This window comes from Leucopleurus acutus (genome assembly GCF_964270905.1).
Source record: "Leucopleurus acutus genome assembly, chromosome: X".
Taxonomy (NCBI): domain Eukaryota; kingdom Metazoa; phylum Chordata; class Mammalia; order Artiodactyla; family Delphinidae; genus Leucopleurus; species Leucopleurus acutus.
In genome coordinates, this window is record NC_139148.1 from 38564191 (window position 1) to 38574987 (window position 10797).

Genomic DNA, 10797 nt, shown 5'->3' on the forward strand with positions numbered 1-10797 from the left:
GAATTCAGTGTCTTCTCTTACAAATTTAGGAGCATTAATTATTATTGGATTTTTTCTTTGCTGTTATTGTTGAAGTTTTCTCTGTCCCCTGAATTTTCTCTAGGTCCCTTCATTTCATGAATTTACTTGTTTGATCTCTGTCTTTTGTGTGATGGCTTTCTCCAAATGTCTGCTGACCTTTGGCTGTCTATCATATTTAACAGAGCTAAGCTGATTGGAGGTTGTGTGTGTGAGGGTAACCCTTGTCAACTGGTAGCCTTCACTGAAGGGAAACCTGGCAAAAAAACGAGCTGTTTCATTGGTTTTACTAAAGAACTTTGCTCTAGGATCACTCGGTTTCCTGAGAAAGAATCTTTTCATTTTCCACCCTTAAGGCAAAGGTAGTAAAGATTGGGAAAAAGAGTGGAGAAACATAAGCCTGGAGGGCAGTACTCTTGGAGTGGGATACAGAGAGCAAAGAGGTGGGGGTCTCACGACGGAGCATGGGATCTTCAATTCTTCAGCCTTTCTGGAGTTCTATGCTGTAGAGCATAATGCGTTTCTCAAACTTTAGCTCACATAAAAATTACCTGGAGGGCTTGTTAAAATACACATTGCTGGGTCTCACCTCCAGAATTCTGATTCACCTGAAGAAGTGACACAAGCCCTGAGATGTTTTCCTCTACCAGTCAAATCTATTGGACAGTTGAAAGTGGCTGATGGGTATGACATGAGACACTAAAAAACGAACAAACAGACAAACAAACCCCTCTGTTCCAGCAACTATAGCAAATAAATGTCTGGAGTTAAAGAGTCCTTCCCCTTGGTTAATAACCTCCCCCTTTAAACTATGACTATTCATGGAATGCAACTCATTGAGGAGTGACATCTATGGCCCCCCTCCCCTTGAGTCTGGATAGGCTGATAACTGTCTAGACCAATGGACTAGGTGAATGTAAGACTGGGTAATTTCCAACTCTGGGTCAAAAAGGCAACACAGCTTGTGTTTAGTTCTCCTGAAACATTCACTCTTTGATGGCCCTCTTGGAATGCTCCCTCTTGGAATTGAGCTGCCCTGATCTGTTGAGCCCGAGCCACATGGAGAGGCCACACGTAGGGGCCTCGGTTAACAGACCCTGCTGAGCCCAGCCTTCAAGGCATCCCAGCCCAGGCTCCAACTGGATGAGTCATCTCCAGATGTCTGCAGCCCCAGGCTTCAAGCCATCCCAGGTGAAGCCCAGACATCAGGGAGCAGAGACAAGCCATTCTCGCCAGGCCTTGTCTAAACTCCCAGCCTTCCTCATCCAGAAAAGACTCTGTGCTTCACACCTACTCAGAGCAGCACGAACGGGAGCTGCAGGTTCACACGGATGCATGCGGTGATGTGCTTCCTGCCCTTCTCCTTAAGGACTGTGAACAACTTGAGGTCAGAGACACACTGCTTTGTTCATTTCTATATATCCAGGGCTTAAAACAGCGCCTGGCATATGTAGAAGCCCAATTATTTCACCTTACTTATTTATAAATGGAGCACTCTAAGCAAAGCCTTTCAATTACTGTGTTAATAAATCCAAATTCTGCTCTTCACTTGGCTCAGAAGAACAAGTATTGTCCAGTGCAAGGCTCGGTGGTCACACAGGTGGGCTTTGAGGCTGGTCTGCCAGAATGTGAAGCCCAGCTCTGCTTCTTTCTGGCTGTGTGATCTTAGGTGAGCTAAATGCCTTTCTGGGCCTCATTTTTCTCATCTGTAAAATGGAGATAATAATGGTACCTACCTTTTAGAAGCATTGGGAGGATTAAATACATGTATGTGTAATATGCTTAGTACATCATTTAACATTTAGTAGGCACTAAATGGCTGCTAGCTATTTGATTATTGTTGTTGTTACTGCTATTATTATTATTACAAGGCAATTCCTCCAGGAACCAAACTGCAAATTCCCCCTTCTCGTAAAAGCAGCTCCAAAAGGATGCTCCTGGCTCTGAGCCAGCTGTTGACAGTGCCCATGGCACTTCTCTCCACTAGGCTTTTTTTTTATTGGCCTTAGTTACAAGGGGTCTTATTGAGTTTGCTACTCACCACGCATCTGCGCATATCATGTGTGCCATTGGGGACTTGTAAAATCTGTTGCTTTTTACACAATGACTCTTGGGTGCAAAAGGATCACCAGGGAAGCTTGCTAAAAATGAAGATTCTAAGGCTCTGCTTTAGCCAGTCTGGAGTAGGGCCCAGAAACATGCTCTTTTAATAAGCCTCCCCAGGAAGCTCCAATGCAGGGGTCCCTGGAAGCTCTGTTTCAGCAGGTGGTCTCCTTAAGACAAACACCACCCAAACCTTGACATCACCACCGATTACTCAAATAACTGGAGTGGATTTTTTTCTAATTCTTTGACACAGAATATCCAAAAAAATCAAGAACCTCCAGGATAAATGTATATTTAAACAATAATGTTAGTTTCTATTTCAAATAATATGCTCTGTACATTTTTTTCCGACTTCAGAAATCTCCTAAGGTGAAATACCTCTAAATTTAAAGCAATGGGTCCAATAGTTAATATGAAAAAAAGTTCTATATAATATATTAAATATAGGACAATCACTATATTACAGAAAGCCTAAAATGTCTGGAAACACAGTGAAAAGAGTGTATTTATAAATACACATTTGTCATTTATAAATAAATACACTCCAGAGTGTCCATAAAGTCTAGAAACATCTGAAAATGTAGCTAACATACTGCTTGATAATAAATGTATCCTGTGTTTCCCGGACGTTCAGACACCTTGTAGAATGTCAATACATCACTGTAGTTACATGATTCTGATATATCAGGGCCCATATCAAGCCTCCTTCCCTCCCTTCCCTCCTTCCTTCCCTCCCTCCTCCTTTCCCTCCTTCCCTTCCTTTCTTCCTCCTTCCCTCCATGTCTTTCTCTTTCCTTCTACCATCATTTCCTGAGCTCCTAAAATATGGGGGAGGCAGAATCCCTACTCTTAAGGAACATTCTCCTTGGGGTGTAAAATATAAACATGTGACACATTTAAATGTTATTATAAGCCACATCTCAATCAGGTGAGTGATTCAGAGAGTGTGTGCTATAAAATTCTGGGGCAGAGGTGTCAGGCTGTCCGGGACAGTCCAGATCACTTTCAAGGCATTTCATTATGCTGTGTGTAGACTTTCTTCACTCTCTCTCTATCTAGGAAACAATCACACAAAAGTCCAACAGCAGGTCATAAATGAGCCCTATGATACAGTGAGAAAAAAAAAGTTTTTCAAATTTTATATGAAAGGAATCTTGATTCAAGGGGATTATGCTTAATTTTCCACGCTGTGGGACCTGACCCCAACTCAGGGATGAGGACAACGGCATGTCACCCAGTTTCTATTCCAAGGTCCTGACACAGGTTGGACATCGACATAGGTAGCGAAGTGAATTTCCTTTTTTTAATTTTGACTGAAATAATGTTTATTTGTTTTTAATATTGTTTATGCATAATATTCATCATTTACATAATGTTACGATTTTATGAGGTTGATTTACATTCAATTTTTTTGAGGCTATGGAAACTTTCTTTTTCTTTTTTTTTTATTGAAGTACAGTTGATTTACAAAGTCGTGTTAGTTTCAAGGAAGTAAATTTTTCCATCTCATTTCTTCTGGTTCCTTTCATGCAGGTTACTTCTTTGGGGAGGTGAAGAGATGAAGGAGATATCATTGTCAGTCTCCAGAAGGTAGGAGAGAGGGGAAATTTCCTTGCTCAAAATTATCATTCATCATCCTGATCAAGAGAGTCTGCTGAGACAAAGCCTCAGACTTTTACAGAGATCATCCATGAGAATTTGCCCAGAGTAGAGTTTCTCAACTTAGGCACGATCACCACTTGGGCCTGGATAATTCTTTGCTGTGGGGGGCTGTTCTGTGCACTGCAGGATGTCTAGCAGCATCCCTGGCCTCTACCCAATAAATACCAGTAGCACCCGCCCCCAGTTGTGACAACCAAAATATGTCTCCAGACATTGCCAAATGTCCTCTGGCGGAAGTGGTCAACAATTATCCTGGGGAACAAAATCACATCTGGGCTGCACACTGGAACCACCAGAGGAGCTTTAGAAAGTACTGGTGCCTGGGACTCTCCCCCAGAGTGTCTTATTTGATTAGTCTGGGGGTGGCCTGCATTGTAGGATTTTTAAACACTTCCCAAGGAATTTCGTTGTGGACCAGCGTTCATCTCAGATTTACCCACAAATTCTGACTCTGACACGGACCCCCTCGCAAATCGCATGTCCAATGCCATGTTGGCCTCGTGATTACCCCAGCCTGCATCCTCCTGGCTTATTGGCTCAGTGTTGGCTTTGGTTTTTCAGGTTAGAACATTGCCTTTTCCACAACTATTTGTCTTCCATTTATATGTTTTACCAAGGAAATTCAGACATCGACATCAGGCCAATGGGGGACATTTTGGGGTCAAGGGGTCTTTGTGACATTCCCACAAAACACCTCAAGAAGAAGGCTTCTCTTTGCAACCCATCTTGTGAGAATGGAGGCCACGTGTGCATGCCCGGGTATGTGCTCAGGAGAAAGCACACGAAGTAAAGCAAAGGGGGAAAGACCACAATTTCTCCTCTTGGAATTTTCTCAGACTAGCCCTGGAATGGCAACACACCAAAATAATGAGCATCCGTGCTTCCACTTCTTTCAACCAAACTTCTCCTGAATGAATTAGGACAGCTACAACCTACTGACCCATATCCTCTGATCTAGGAACTCTGCTCCTAGCTCTCCATCCAACAGAAATGTTTACTTATATTACCAAAAGATAAGTACTATAATGTTCATAGCAGCACTCTCCATAATTCACAACTAGGAATTATCCAGATGCCCATCAACAGTGGGATGGATAAATAAATTGTGATGTATTCACACAAGGGAATACTACACAGCCATGAGAATGAACGGGCTATACCTTCACACAACACACTGATGAATTTCACAGATAAAATGTCGAGCCTTAGAAACCAGACCCCAAAAAGGGTATATATTGATGATTTAATTTATATAAGTTCCCCCAAAACAGACGAAACTTATTGGTACTGTTAGACGTTAGGATAGGGGCCACCCTCAGGAATGGGGATAACAAGTGGAGAGCATAAAGGGGCTTCTGGGATGTTTCGGGTCACACTTCGTTTCTTGATCTGGATATTGGTTATGTGAGTGTGTTTGGTTTGAGAAAATGTATCGATGTGTACAGTTATAATTTATGTACTTTTCTGCTTGTCTATACTTCAATAAAAATATTTAGAACTTAAAAATTACCTTCTGTTTCTCAGCTGCTGCCTCTTCCCTCCCAAGCTGGGAGATTGGGGGCTTTGACACAACACTGGTGAGTCGGGAGCTGGGCAAGTCCCAGATAACCCCTCTCATCCTTGTCATCATCCCCACCCCTACACTGCTGCCCTCCACTCAGGTAGTCATGCATAGGCTGGAAGCAGATAGTCTAGAAGTGAGGGGACTCAGTGTCCCATGGCCTGTCTGCTGGAACCAAGACAGTTCTACTGACGCTCAACCTCCTGAGACCACAAACACAGTCCAGCTCCAAACTGGGCAGAGAGCTGTGCGATTTTTTTTTCTTTTAGTCTAGATTGTTTATCCCTAAATCAACAATCTTGCAGCAATGACAGAATCGGGCTGCAGCTCGAGGGTGGGATCCACTGGTGTGGCCTTTTGGCATGCACCACGCCAGCACGTCACACTCCAGGCTGCACATCAACTCTGTCCAGGGCCTCTGCCCCTCGCGGCAGCGAATGTGTTTTTCCCACAGATGATACCATTGTATCTGTCCCAACATCTGGATAATATTCTGGATCGCTTGCATATGTGAATCAGGTGTTTATTTTACTAGTGAACTACACCTGCAGCCTAAATAGCGTGTGCTGAGCAGCTGTTGGTGACTCTGAATTGAGACCTAGGTGAGGAGTCGTAAACCCGGGAGGTTCATCCTTAGCCAGAAGGATCCAAGACTTTCCAATTCAATAAATCTGGACACTATTGAGAGAAGAGAGACATCATTACAGACAGATAATGGTCCAAAATCCCAGCCAGTGATGACTGGGGAAGCAGATGTAAGCCAGGATGATTTTTATATGTTCCGATAGCCCCTGCCGGGTGGGAGATGAAATAAGCAAAAGGTCTGATTGGCAACTACATTTGGGCCACTGAGCAATTGCAGAGGTAGAAGCAGTCACATTGCCTGTGCTTTTGCCAGAAGGAAAGGATGGGGTTGACCTGCTAAAGGCAATCGACTTGTCACATAGCTTTATGTACTCAGACATTCTCAAACCCAGTTACATAATCCACCTAAGATGCTGCCCATCTGGGACAGTTACTGTCCCCCACCCCAATGTATTCAGTTGTTCAGCCAGTCCTTCTGATGTCTGAAAATTTAAAAAAAAAAAGAATATTTATGCATGAAGTGAAGAACTGGGAATATAATAATGGAAAACGTGACCCCTCCCCTCAAGGAGTTCATCGTCAGGGTGGCCTGGTTATTGGCTGTTACATAAGAAGCCACCCCAAAAGTTAGGGTTTCAATATAATAACAGCCAGGGTGGCTGTCTTAGTCAGCTCAGGCTGCCCTAACGAATACCATACACTGGGAGGCTTAAAGAACAGAAATTTCTTTCTCATAGTTCTAGAAACTGGAAGTTCAAGATCAAAGTGCCAGTAGATTTGGTTCCTGATGAGGACCCTCTTACTGGCTTGCACTGTGTCCTCACATGGCTTTTCTTCTGTGTGTGTTCGGAAAAAGAGATCTCACCCTCTTCATCTTCTTATAAGGGGACTAATCTCATCATAAGGGCCCCACCCTCATGACCCCATCTAAACCTAATTACCTCCCAAAGGCCCCACCTCCAAATACCATCACATTGGGTGGTTATGGCTTCAACATATGAATTGGGGTGGGGAGACTCATTTAGTCCACAACAATGACCAACTATACTAGTTTGCTCTGGCTGCCATAACAAATATCACAGGTGGCTTAAGCAACAGAAATTTATTTTCTCACAGTTCTGGAGATAAGTCTGAGATCAATGTGTCAGCAAGCTTGGTTTCTTCTCAACCTCTCTCCTTGTCTTGCAGATGGCTGTCCTCTTACTGCATCCCCACATAGTCACCCCTCAGTCTGTGTGTTGTTTGTGTCCTAATCTCCTCTTCTTAGAAGGATACCAGTCAGAATGGATTAGAGTCCACCCTAACGATCTCATTTTACCTTAATCATATTTTTAAAGACCTTGTCGTCAAATACAGTCACATTCTGAGGTCCTGAGGGTTAGGACCTCAACGGATGAATTTGGGGGGACACAACTCAGCCCGTTAACACCAACCATCTTGGTTTGCCCAGGACTGAGGGGATTCCTGGGATGCAAGACCTTCAGTGCTAAACTCAGGAAAGACCCAGGCAAGCTGGGACACATTTGTCATCCTAAAAAGATATTTCTTTTGCTCTGTAACATGGGTAGGGCTCAGAGGAGACAGCTCATATCTGCTCTACTCATTGGCTGGGGCACCTGAAAAGCTGGGGGTTGGACCCATCCTAGGTTCATTCAAAATCTGGCAATTGACGCTGGGGAGACTCACAGCTGTGGGCTGGGTCAGCTGTTGCTTCTTGGGCATCTCTCTATCTTCTGTGGTCTCCCTTTGTGGCCTCTCTGGCATGGTGGCCCCCAGGTAGCCAGACTTCCTACATGGTAGCTCCAGAATCCCAAAGCCCCTTTCCCAAGAAAGCCAGGCAGAAGCTGTGTTCTCTTTGATGACCCAGCCTCTTAAAGCCACGTAGCAGCACCTCTTCCACATTCTATGTCACCATGGCAGTTAACAAGGGCCTTCCCAGGTTCAAAGGGAATAGAGAGAGACTCCGTCATGTGGTGGTGGATTGACCAGAACATATGGGCGTACAACGTATTGTTGTAGCCCCTTTTAAAGTTTTTTAATTGTGGTAAAATACACAAAACATAAAATTTATTATCTTAACCATTTTTAAGTGTATAGTTTAATGGCATTAATTACGTTCACATTGTTGTACAACCAATCTCCAGAACTCCTTTCATGTTGCAAAACTGAAATTCTATGCCAGTTAAACACTAACTCCCCATTCCTCTTCCCCTCAGGCCCTGGCAACCACCATTCGACCTTCTGTTTCTATGAATTTGACTCCACTAGGTACCTCGGATAATTGGAACCACACAGTATTTGTCCTTTTGTGACTGACTTATTTCACTTAGCACAATGGCCTCAAGGTTCACCCATGTTGTAGCACGTGTCAGAATTCCCTTCCTTTTTCAGGCTGAATAATATTCCGTTGTGTGCATTGACCATGTGTTGTGGCCATTTCTGATCCAATCTACCACACTAGAGGACGACAGAGCCCGGTCAACTCAGTTATAGGACAGTGGGGTGGGTATTGTGATTAGAATACCATAGAATGCTATGAGGCACAGAGGAGGGGGAAAGGCTTCCTGGAGGAGGTGATGGGTTTTAGGTAGGCAAACACTGTCAACTCTGCCTTCCGGGCAGAGAGAGCAGGAAGCATAAGGTCCCTGGGGACAAAAGTGAGCAGGGTGTTTTGGAGAGCTGCTGACAAGGGTAGGGCAGGGCTGCCTGGTTCAGGCTGTGCACTCTGAGCTCTAGCGGATACCACTCACAAGACGGCAATGGCGCCCTCCACAATGGCGCTGTGTCCGACCCGCTCATCCATCTTCAGCGGTTCTGTGAAAGAACAGGGCGGGGGCAGGGAGTGGGGGGAAAAAGCAGGGAGATGAAGTGCTCAGAGACTAGGTCGCCAGAGCTCAGATCAAGAACAGTCTTCTACAAGATCCTGAGGGTTTGGGAATTGATCCTGGAGACAATGGGAAACTGCCACAGGATTTTAAATGGGGAGGAGGAGTAACCAAATTCAGGAATTACTATGATTAATGGAAATAAAGGTACCATCATGGACTGGGGGAAGGGGGCAGATCTCTTCTAGCTCTCTCTTTTTAGCTCCAATGACGGATTCACCAATCAATACCTGGAAGCCTCAGGAAGCCTGGTCATGAGGTGAGATAAGAACATACATTTTCTTCCTGAGTCCAGCATTCAGAACTCCCAGCTCTAAGCCTACATGGCATTTCCATTCTAGTCAAGGGAGAAAGACAATAGGAAGTGAAGGAGTGACTGGGGTCATTATGGATGGAGATTAGTGTATGGGGAAATAAAGCCAAGTGAGCTGGTAGAGAGTGACTGGGTAGAGGTAGGTGATCACTGAAGGGCTCTCTGAAGAGGGGACTTTTTTTTGCCTCTCAGACATCACTTAAGATCTTCTCAGCCTCACCTGCTGATGGTGCCTTTGGCAAGGTTGTCTGCCCTGGTACAATGGTGACCAGCTCTGTATGAGCTTGTGATTAACTTCAAATAGACTGAATCCAACATCACCTCACCTCCTATCTCCTCCATGTGCCTCTCACCTCCCCTTGGGATTTTCCCCCGGAGGCATGTATACCCCTAAGTGCAGGGAGTTGATGTCTTATGTGGAGTTGATGTCTTTTGACCCACAGGAGACAGAAGTTGGTATATTCCTCCACCTTTCTCCCCTTGGACAGACTGTCTTGAGATGCAATCCTTACATGGCTTCTTGGAAGCCAGCCCATCAACTCGAGCAATCAGTTTCACTTGATACTAAATCTGTAATACACGCTCCATTGGCTCACCACCCTTTTCTGCCTCACTTCCCTCGTCCCTCACCCCAGTTTCCTGGGATTGCACATCCTAATGTCATAGGACCACGTGAGCTTTCCCACAGACTCTATTTTCTGGGAGTATCTGGGGCTAAAATAGACATATGCAGATTTGCCTTTTACAAAGGTCGCTCTGATTTCTGTGTGGGTGGTGATTATGCAGAGACTAGTGTGGAAGTCGGGAGAGACACATGAAGAGGCTCTTGCAGTTGTCCAGGCAAAAGATGATGGCTCCTGAGAGGAAGGGATGGTACTGGAGATGGAGGAGTGCATAGGTTCATGGTATATCTTGGAGGCAGAGCTGACGAGAACAGCTACTGAATTGGATGTGGCACAAGAGACAAATCAAGGCTGAATTCTAGGTTTAGGGCTTGGGCAAACTAGCCAGTGATGGTGCCTTTTACTGAGAAGGAGAACATTGGAAAAGGAGCAAGTTTGGAATACTTAATTTGCTCATCAAATGTTTTTGAAGCATCTACCATGTGCCAATGAAGGGGTTCAGAAGATGCCACAGTGACATAAGGGTTATTTTGAACTGAAGATATTCAAGATTCAACAGCTGCAGGAAGAGACTTTTTCTAGCCTTCCCCTTATCTTCCTAAAAGCAAAGCCTCCCCAAATAATTCAACACTCATAAATATCCTCCCAGGAGTTTCACAACCAGGGACAATTGACTCTTATCAATGAAGAGGAGAAGTAAACACAAGTCAGCATTTGGATAAGAAGTCACTTCAAACAGATATTGTCATAAAACTATCATATCTCCCATCTATTCTCTTAAGTGCCCATTTGTCTTTCCTAAAAGTCATTTGTTCTCCCAGAAGTACTCCTCTGCCCCTCCCCATCTCCTATTAAGGTGATATGTAAAAACTGTAACCACCTCCTTGGGTCACACTTTTTCCTGAACTCCTGAGTATAGGTACTTAATTAAATCTGTTTTCCCCCCCTCCTGCTAATCTGTCTTTTGTCACTTTAATTTGCAGACCTCCAATCACTGAACCTAAGAGGATAGAGGAAAAGTTTTTCCTCCTCAACACTAGGCAA